The sequence below is a fragment of the Pelophylax lessonae genome (assembly GCF_965119305.1).
Source record: "Pelophylax lessonae genome assembly, chromosome: 1".
In the NCBI taxonomy this organism is placed as follows: domain Eukaryota; kingdom Metazoa; phylum Chordata; class Amphibia; order Anura; family Ranidae; genus Pelophylax; species Pelophylax lessonae.
In genome coordinates, this window is record NC_138768.1 from 29,822,984 (window position 1) to 29,832,684 (window position 9,701).

Below are 9,701 nucleotides of genomic sequence, written 5' to 3' on the forward strand. Positions count from 1 at the left end.
CAAATTTACTGGGAAGAGATCTAATGATCGATTTAGGCATATCTCTCCTGCCCAATGGGGGAGGGGGATTCTCTATTGACTGTGTACATACTCTTACTTGTGAGCAAGCCATTGTTCCCAGTTCTCTTGAAGGAATTCCGCAAGAGACATGGGCACAAGACTCATTTGATGTTGGTTATCTCCCCTGCACACCGTACAAGGCAACTGTTAAACTGCATACGCCCATGTACTTGAAACAATATCCCCTTCAGAAAGCAAAGGAAGAAGCTCTGGCACCAATGATTGAGGCATTTCTCAAGCAGAAAGTGCTAAAGTTTACTACCTCTCCATACAATACACCAGTAAATCCTGTAAAAAAATCAGATGGCTCTTATAGATTCACTCAAGATCTCAGAGCAATAAATGACATAATTCTTCCAATCACTCCAGTGATGCCCGACATAACCACACTCATAAACCAGATCCCAGCCACAACACAATGTTTCAGTGTGGTCGATCTTTCCAACGCCTATTTCAGCATACCGTTGGATGAGAGGACACAGCCTCTAATGGCATTTGTGTTCAAACTTCGGCAAATGACCTGGTGTAGATTGCCTCAGGGCCTAATTGATGCACCTGCAGTGTACTCCACCGCTCTCCAGCAAGTCCTGGTAAACTGGCATCCGCAGCATGGTTCTACACTGCTATCTTTTGTGGATGATTTGTTAGTATGTAGTCCATCGGAACAAGCGTGCAATAATGACACACTGTCATTGTTGTGCTTTCTAGGAACAGAGGGACAAAAGGTCTCTAAGAAAAAGATCCAATTTTGTCAAAAGAGTGTTACCTTCCTTGGCATGATTCTCATGCCTGGTTCTCGGTTACTAGCCCCAAATCGCATCCACACAATAATCAGTCTCCCCCGCCCACAGACAAAGTCAGAGTTGATGAGCTTCCTAGGTATGGTAAATTTTTGCAGGCTTTGGATCCCAGACTGCTCTCACTGGGACTCCTTCCTCAGACCTTCCACTGTCATCACCGCTCCCCAGAAAATTGTTTGGTCTCCTGAAATGATTGATGCTTTTGAGATATTAAAGATCTCTCTTGTGTCCGCCCCTGCACTAGGCATTCCCCAATACAATGTACCATTTCACTTGTATGCACGTGAAAATTGTAAGACCATAGCTGCAGTGTTAGCCCAGGACCATGGAGGACGGTTGAGGCCTGTTGCATATATATCCAAATTACTCCCAGTCACAGTACAGGGCATGTCACCATGTCTCAGGACCCTGGCAGCATGTGCAATGGCTGTGGAATTGACAAGCTCAATCACACTGGGACATGATACCACACTATACACTTCGCATTCTGTCCTTCATCTCTTGAAAAATCTGTCCACACAACACATGACTGCCCAAAGGTTGGCAGGATATGATGTTATCCTGACCACCACCCCAGGGCTCCAGGTTCACTACTGTGCGCCAACTACTGCACCAATGTTGTTCTTAAACTCTCTCCTAGGATTCAAGGGGCCACAAGATGAGATATCAGAACAACATGAATGTGCAGAACGTATTCACATAGCTACCAGCCCCCGCCCCACCCTGGAAAGTGTTCCCTTTCCTGATGCAGAGGATGTGTTTGTAGATGGCTCCTGCACCCGACCAGATGATCACACATTTCATGCTGGTTATGCAGTGGTACAATTGCCCGATAAAGTCCTTGAAGCCATGCCAGCCGCTGTCTCATCAGCACAAGCTGCCGAGTTAATCGCACTCACCAGAGCTTGCAAAATCATGGCTAACAAGCGAGTAAACTTGTACACAGACTCTAGATTTGCATTTTCAGTATGTCATGATTTTGGGGTAATATGGCAGCATAGAGGATTCACGACAGCAACTGGTAAGCCAGTTGCACATGCACAACTCATTGCAAACCTCCTTGCAGCAATTCAACTCCCAGAGGCCATTGCAGTAATTAAGTGCCAAGCGCACACAACTTCTATGTCACTAGTTGCCCAGGGAAACAGGTTGGCAGACAAGTATATAGAGGGGGATTAACCGCGCTTAAAGAAAATAATATTGAACAGCAGCAACTTCAAGTGTGACCACACCCTGTAGAATATTTGTAAATTAAGTTGCGCTAAGTGTGATAAATGGAGATGTAAAGTCCATAAAGTCCCAATAGTAAATGATGATGACAAAATCCTAGATGTAATCCTGGACCAGACTCCCTTAAGGGTATAGGCTTACCAGATTCAGGTAAGAGAAAAGCAGATGCTCAATGAATCTTGTCACCTTGATAGAAGATCCAGGCCCACGTGAGCGGTAGACTCAATGGTCATTGGATCATGAAAAAAATGTAAAATACGCAATAGCGTAAAACCCAACAAATAAGTAAATATCACCAATGTGACTTGAGAATAACGTGTGTAAAAATTAGACCACCACCAAAGATTCTTATTATCAGTGGGCAAGTGTATATTAAAGAAAATGGTGTGTGTTAAATACCCCTTACCAAATATAAATAAGGGTAGGTGTATATAAACCAATAAATAATTCCAGCTGAAGTTGCCTCTTACCAGACGACTATAATGGATGTGCCAAAGTGAAAAAAACAATGATGAAAGATAGGTGTAGAACCATCACCAGCTAGATGAGCCTCTTACCATGTGAACAAAATCAAAATGTGTAAAATCAGATTCCAATAAGACACCAAGATTCAGTACCGAAAAGGAACCAGTAGGGGTCACCTCTTACCAGATCTTTAGATCAACCACGCTTGTATGATATTAATTGGTTGGGGGTCCGGCAACAGACTCGAGCAACTGATCCTCAGATGTTCCCAATGTTCACCATTCAAAAAGAGAGAGAGAGGCTCCCATAGCGTAAAACAGTAAAATTTATTCCAAAAATAAAAGCAAGAACACTCACAGAAACCAGGATGGAATGAGCAATTGTATACAGCCGCCGGCCGAACGGCTTCGCTCGCCCGCACTCTCTGGTCGCGATCGGATGACGTCAGTACGCCGTGCCCTGACGACGTTTCGTCACAGATGACGTTTTCAAAGGTGCGGACGGCGTACTGACGCCATCTATTTATGCGGGGAGGTAAACAGAGACCGGAAGCGAACGAGCACCGCTCCGCCATCTTGGATGGGGGAAACCAAGAACGGGACGGAAACTCATTCAATATCCAGAGATTGATACCTAAAAAACTATGTATGAAAACAGCATTGAAAGTTTCACATAACCCGCAAATTAATTATACTAAACACATGCTAGTTAACATAATCAAATGTCGAATGGTATACATAAATAACCACATAAATGGATCGAGTATGCCGCCATCTAGAGGTTATGAATAAGTATTGCCAAGCTAAACATCATAGTCACAATATAGCCACAATATCACAATATAGTCACAATAGGACAAGCACTCTTTTTAACCCTCACAATATTATAAAATTATGGAGGGAAAAATTATTGACATTGGTGAGATTTCATCTTATGTCCATTTTTAAGTACAGTAAAACTCAAACATCTGTTGGTTGAAAAACTTAATCTATATGACTATCAATTGGATAAACCAGAACTGTGTAGGGCAATTAAGATACCTCAGATATTAACACTTGCATGCTAATTACATAAATTTGATACTGTTCTCTGACTGTAACAATAAAAAATATTAAAAATATTATAAATAAGAAGGGGAAAAACTAATTAGTTAAAAAAAGGAAAAAGAGAACCCTAATGGAATTGGATTGACTAAGCATTATTTATAAACGCGTTTACCTCAATATCGACATTGAGTCCAAACGGTACATAAGTTTTGACCCGGTGAATCCAGGTCATCTCTAGCTTTGAGATTCCTCTAACTAGAGGTTCACCTCTCCAGTGGGGTACAAATTTATCTATCCCAAGAAATAAGGTATTTCTGGGATTTTTATTGTGGACAAGGGCATAATGTTTGGACACTGAATGCTTAGGAAAACCTTTTTTCCTAAGCATTCAGTGTCCAAACATTATGCCCTTGTCCACAATAAAAATCCCAGAAATACCTTATTTCTTGGGATAGATAAATTTGTACCCCACTGGAGAGGTGAACCTCTAGTTAGAGGAATCTCAAAGCTAGAGATGACCTGGATTCACCGGGTCAAAACTTATGTACCGTTTGGACTCAATGTCGATATTGAGGTAAACGCGTTTATAAATAATGCTTAGTCAATCCAATTCCATTAGGGTTCTCTTTTTCCTTTTTTTAACTAATTAGTTTTTCCCCTTCTTATTTATAATATTTTTAATATTTTTTATTGTTACAGTCAGAGAACAGTATCAAATTTATGTAATTAGCATGCAAGTGTTAATATCTGAGGTATCTTAATTGCCCTACACAGTTCTGGTTTATCCAATTGATAGTCATATAGATTAAGTTTTTCAACCAACAGATGTTTGAGTTTTACTGTACTTAAAAATGGACATAAGATGAAATCTCACCAATGTCAATAATTTTTCCCTCCATAATTTTATAATATTGTGAGGGTTAAAAAGAGTGCTTGTCCTATTGTGACTATATTGTGATATTGTGGCTATATTGTGACTATGATGTTTAGCTTGGCAATACTTATTCATAACCTCTAGATGGCGGCATACTCGATCCATTTATGTGGTTATTTATGTATACCATTCGACATTTGATTATGTTAACTAGCATGTGTTTAGTATAATTAATTTGCGGGTTATGTGAAACTTTCAATGCTGTTTTCATACATAGTTTTTTAGGTATCAATCTCTGGATATTGAATGAGTTTCCGTCCCGTTCTTGGTTTCCCCCATCCAAGATGGCGGAGCGGTGCTCGTTCGCTTCCGGTCTCTGTTTACCTCCCCGCATAAATAGATGGCGTCAGTACGCCGTCCGCACCTTTGAAAACGTCATCTGTGACGAAACGTCGTCAGGGCACGGCGTACTGACGTCATCCGATCGCGACCAGAGAGTGCGGGCGAGCGAAGCCGTTCGGCCGGCGGCTGTATACAATTGCTCATTCCATCCTGGTTTCTGTGAGTGTTCTTGCTTTTATTTTTGGAATAAATTTTACTGTTTTACGCTATGGGAGCCTCTCTCTCTCTTTTTGAATGGTGAACATTGGGAACATCTGAGGATCAGTTGCTCGAGTCTGTTGCCGGACCCCCAACCAATTAATATCATACAAGCGTGGTTGATCTAAAGATCTGGTAAGAGGTGACCCCTACTGGTTCCTTTTCGGTACTGAATCTTGGTGTCTTATTGGAATCTGATTTTACACATTTTGATTTTGTTCACATGGTAAGAGGCTCATCTAGCTGGTGATGGTTCTACACCTATCTTTCATCATTGTTTTTTTCACTTTGGCACATCCATTATAGTCGTCTGGTAAGAGGCAACTTCAGCTGGAATTATTTATTGGTTTATATACACCTACCCTTATTTATATTTGGTAAGGGGTATTTAACACACACCATTTTCTTTAATATACACTTGCCCACTGATAATAAGAATCTTTGGTGGTGGTCTAATTTTTACACACGTTATTCTCAAGTCACATTGGTGATATTTACTTATTTGTTGGGTTTTACGCTATTGCGTATTTTACATTTTTTTCATGATCCAATGACCATTGAGTCTACCGCTCACGTGGGCCTGGATCTTCTATCAAGGTGACAAGATTCATTGAGCATCTGCTTTTCTCTTACCTGAATCTGGTAAGCCTATACCCTTAAGGGAGTCTGGTCCAGGATTACATCTAGGATTTTGTCATCATCATTTACTATTGGGACTTTATGGACTTTACATCTCCATTTATCACACTTAGCGCAACTTAATTTACAAAAAAAAGGTTGGCAGACAAGCATGCTAAAGCAGCTTCTCGAGTCACACAAATTAATGCAACTGAAGTTTTACTAAATGACCCACTGGTACCGCTCACGCCTGAAAATAACATCATGCTGTCCCAACTCCAAACATTTGCAACACCAGCAGACATTAATTATTGGGAGTCCCAAGGATTGACCAAAGACGCTAATGGTCTGTGGTCAAAGGGAGGAGTGGTAGGAATTCCCAAAATAGCAGCCCCCATTCTTATACTGCAAATACATGGTATAGGTCACAAAGGTCTTAAGCAAACAATGCAGGAAGTCAGAAAAAGGTTTTGTGCAGAAAATCTAATGCAAATTGTAGAAAGTATGATTTCAAGATGCCTCACGTGTGCTCGGAACAATGTTCAAGGGAAAAAAGTAGGCCACCATGAACACTTGCTACCCCCACAAGGGCCATTTCAGGAATTGCAAATTGATTTTACACATATGCCGAAGGCAACAAATGGATGTAAAACCATGTTGGTAATCATGGATAGGTTCAGCAGATGGCCTGAGGCGTTTGTGGTTAGGAAAGAGGATGCAAAAACTGTAGCTAAGATTTTGTGTAAAGAAATCATTCCCAGATGGGGATGCCCAGTCAGGATCAGTTCTGACAATGGGACCCCATTCACAGCAAAGGTAACGCAGTCCATAGCAGAGCAACTAGCTATAGATTGGAAGTTCCACATACCGTACCACCCCCAGAGTGCAGGTGATGTTGAAAGAATGAATCGCACACTGAAGGACAAACTGAGGAAGGCAACCGAAGGTACCTACCATAAGTGGGACCAGTACTTACCTGCTATTCTTGCTGAAGTCAGAATGACTCCAGACCCAAGAACTAAGCTATCTCCCTTTGAAATTTTGATGGGGAGACCCTTCCCAACTCCATGGACAAAGAATCCATTAATTCTCATACCTGGAGATTTGCAGCAGATACAAGAGGAATATGTGGCAAAATTAATTGAAAAATTAAACAGTGATTATGGTGATATTTCGCTCTCGTTTCCTTTGCCAACAGGTGCACCGACTCACCCATTCAAGCCTGGAGACAAAGTCCTAGTGAAGGCCCTCCATAAGCTGAAGTCACTAGACCCGCCCTACGGACCTCCTGTGACAGTTCAAGCAGTGACCAGAACAGCGGTATTGACAGACGACTCCCCGGTTTGGATCCACGCATCACGACTGAAGGAAGCCCCACCCCTGGACCCCACGACGACGGACCGGAGATTGTGACGCGCACCAGACGAATTCCAGTTGGATCCAGACAGACGGAAGCCCCACCCCTGGACCCCACGACAACGGACCGGAGATTGTGACGCGCACCAGACGAATTCCAGTTGGATCCAGACAGACGCATAGGTACAATGCCAACGGACACCCCTACTCCTGTAAAACTTCCCATTTTTGCAGCAGTGGTACTGTTTACAGCAAGCTCAACACTAGTAGCCACTGTCTGGTTACTGGCAACATGTGCTCACCACCCGGAGAACCTCTCCTCATTTTGCCCTTCCTCACCCCAGGAAAGGAGAGAGACACGAGACATTCATGTCTCCACTTTACAGTTAAAATCAAGCTTATTGGACACAAAGGACAACATATGGATGTTTATTGCTGCCAACATACTGAACTCTTCTGACTTTTGCCTTACTGATCACTACAATTCTAATGATTTGTTCTCTACCTGCCTGCTAGCTGTTCCTACCCCAGTTAATGTTTTAAAAGTCTACTATAGTGGGGTGTGGGCTGACTCAAGTATAGAAGACACTGATGTATACACTCATCCAAATCTATATGCTTATCGTAGTGACAGATCCTCATATTCACTCACAGAGACAATGGTAGAGGTAGATACAGGATATGTAACCTCCGCTGAGGTATGTTACAACATGACCTGCAATAGAAGCTATATCCCTATGTGCACACAACCAAGTCGCCAGCCTACATACACCCTAGAATATAACGTCACCTGTTTAGAATCTCGTCTGTGCAAGTCAGTTGCCAATAATATGACATGCATTCATACAATAATGCAACCCAGCTATGTCAAGAATGTCCAGCTCCCTAAGGGATGGCTACTATCATGTGGGACTCATAGTTGGACATATATCCCAGGAAATATAACAGGGGGTCCATGCACTCTTTCACGGCTCTCAGTAATTCTACCCCCAAAACAATCAATTGCCCACTCACGGTCCCCTAGATCTTTGGGGTACACTCTCCCAAGCAACTGTGACTCAGCAGTACATTTGCTCTCTGAAGCAGAATATATTTCTTTGGCCATATCCCTAGTTGGAGTCCCAGGCCTTGCTACAGAAAATCACAGACAACTGAGTAAGGTCGCCTGTGCTCTTGCAAAAGGGCTCAACCACACATCTAGTGCTCTGGCTGAATTATTAATGGATCTCCAGGGCACTAGACAGGCAATATTACAAAATAGGCTGACCATTGATTATCTGTTGCTGAAGCACAACATGGGATGTGATTCTTTCGAGGGTATGTGTTGTTTCAATTTGAGTGACCATTCAAAATCCATACAAGTCATATCAAAACATTAAGTGAATTAGCAAAGGAAATTAAGGAAGATATCAGTAGCAATTGGTGGGACTGGTTTTTTGGGTGGTTGCCTGGAACTGCATTTTTCCAACGGATACTAATGACCTTAGTGGGGGTGACTGTGGGTATCATTATGTTGTGCTGTTGTGCTCAATGCATCCCTAATATCATATCTATGTGTAGGACATGTATACTTACAGCAAGAACACAGCCAACATACTCGGGGGGGCACATAGTGCTATTCACAGACTCTAGGTGACCCCATCCTTATGTATAAGGTTGGGGGTCAAAGGTTGGGTTGAAAGAGTGTATCAACGTGCCTTACAAAAATTATATTTCATATTACATTTGTTAGGGCTCATTCTACGATTGAATGTGGCCCCTGCAATTATAGATTTAACGAGCCAGACTAGAACTCATTCATAAACACCCTGGACAACAGACAGCTGTATTTTGCATATAGATGAAAAGACATTGACATGTTCAACACTTTTCCATTCATTCATTCAGACACTTAACTAGTTAAGGCTTAGCATTTAGATTACAAGACACTTTGCATAAGAGATTACTGACAAACCCATAAACAACTGACAATTGCTTACATTAACACATGACAACGAAATGCAGACGGGGCGACTGTTATAGGACACACATTCAGATTCGGGAACGCCTTAGATTGACATACAGATGCATGGCAAAAGCAAAGGCCCTTTCATGTATTGTTCTTTCTGATATGTAGTTTGACTGATGAATTGGAAACCAGTTTGAAGCAGTCTTTTTCGCTTCACAAACATGCCTTAAATATGTGCTAAACTTACAATAAACCAGATGTGACTACACTTTGTTTAGGTACTCTGTGTTCTTACATCTCCCAGCTGGAAGAGGACGGATTCACTATTGGGAAGGGGTTAGCAACTGAAGGGTGGTAAATCATCTCATACCTGCCTCTTGACGTGGATGAGCTATCAATGCCTGACAGCCCTATGGCATGGTCAAATAATTAATGGCTATTCACTAGCTAAGAGGTCAATAGGTCATCAGATAACAAAATGTTTTAATTATGTTAAATACAAAATCTAATGAACGGTACGATACTGCCCTCTGGAGACAAAATACCAGGTGCAGTCTTGAGATAATTTTAGATATTCCCATATAAAAATATTATATTGTATTAAATAATATAATTATTGAAATGGCATTACTTGCCAAGGTGAATGATGGAGATACAGATGGACATTTATGTATGTACTGGGAGTTTGGACAATGTTTTATATG

The 9,701-nt window shown here is 41.7% G+C and overlaps 1 pseudogene across 1 annotated transcript; it reads left to right on the forward strand.

Annotated features, from left to right (window-relative positions):
• The first annotated feature begins 6,596 nt into the window (after positions 1 to 6,596).
• LOC309567175 lies at positions 6,597 to 8,685 on the forward strand (annotated as a pseudogene). Its single transcript has 2 exons — positions 6,597 to 7,126; positions 7,284 to 8,685. The product of its transcript is annotated as an uncharacterized misc_RNA (transcript).
• The last annotated feature ends 1,016 nt before the right edge of the window (positions 8,686 to 9,701 follow it).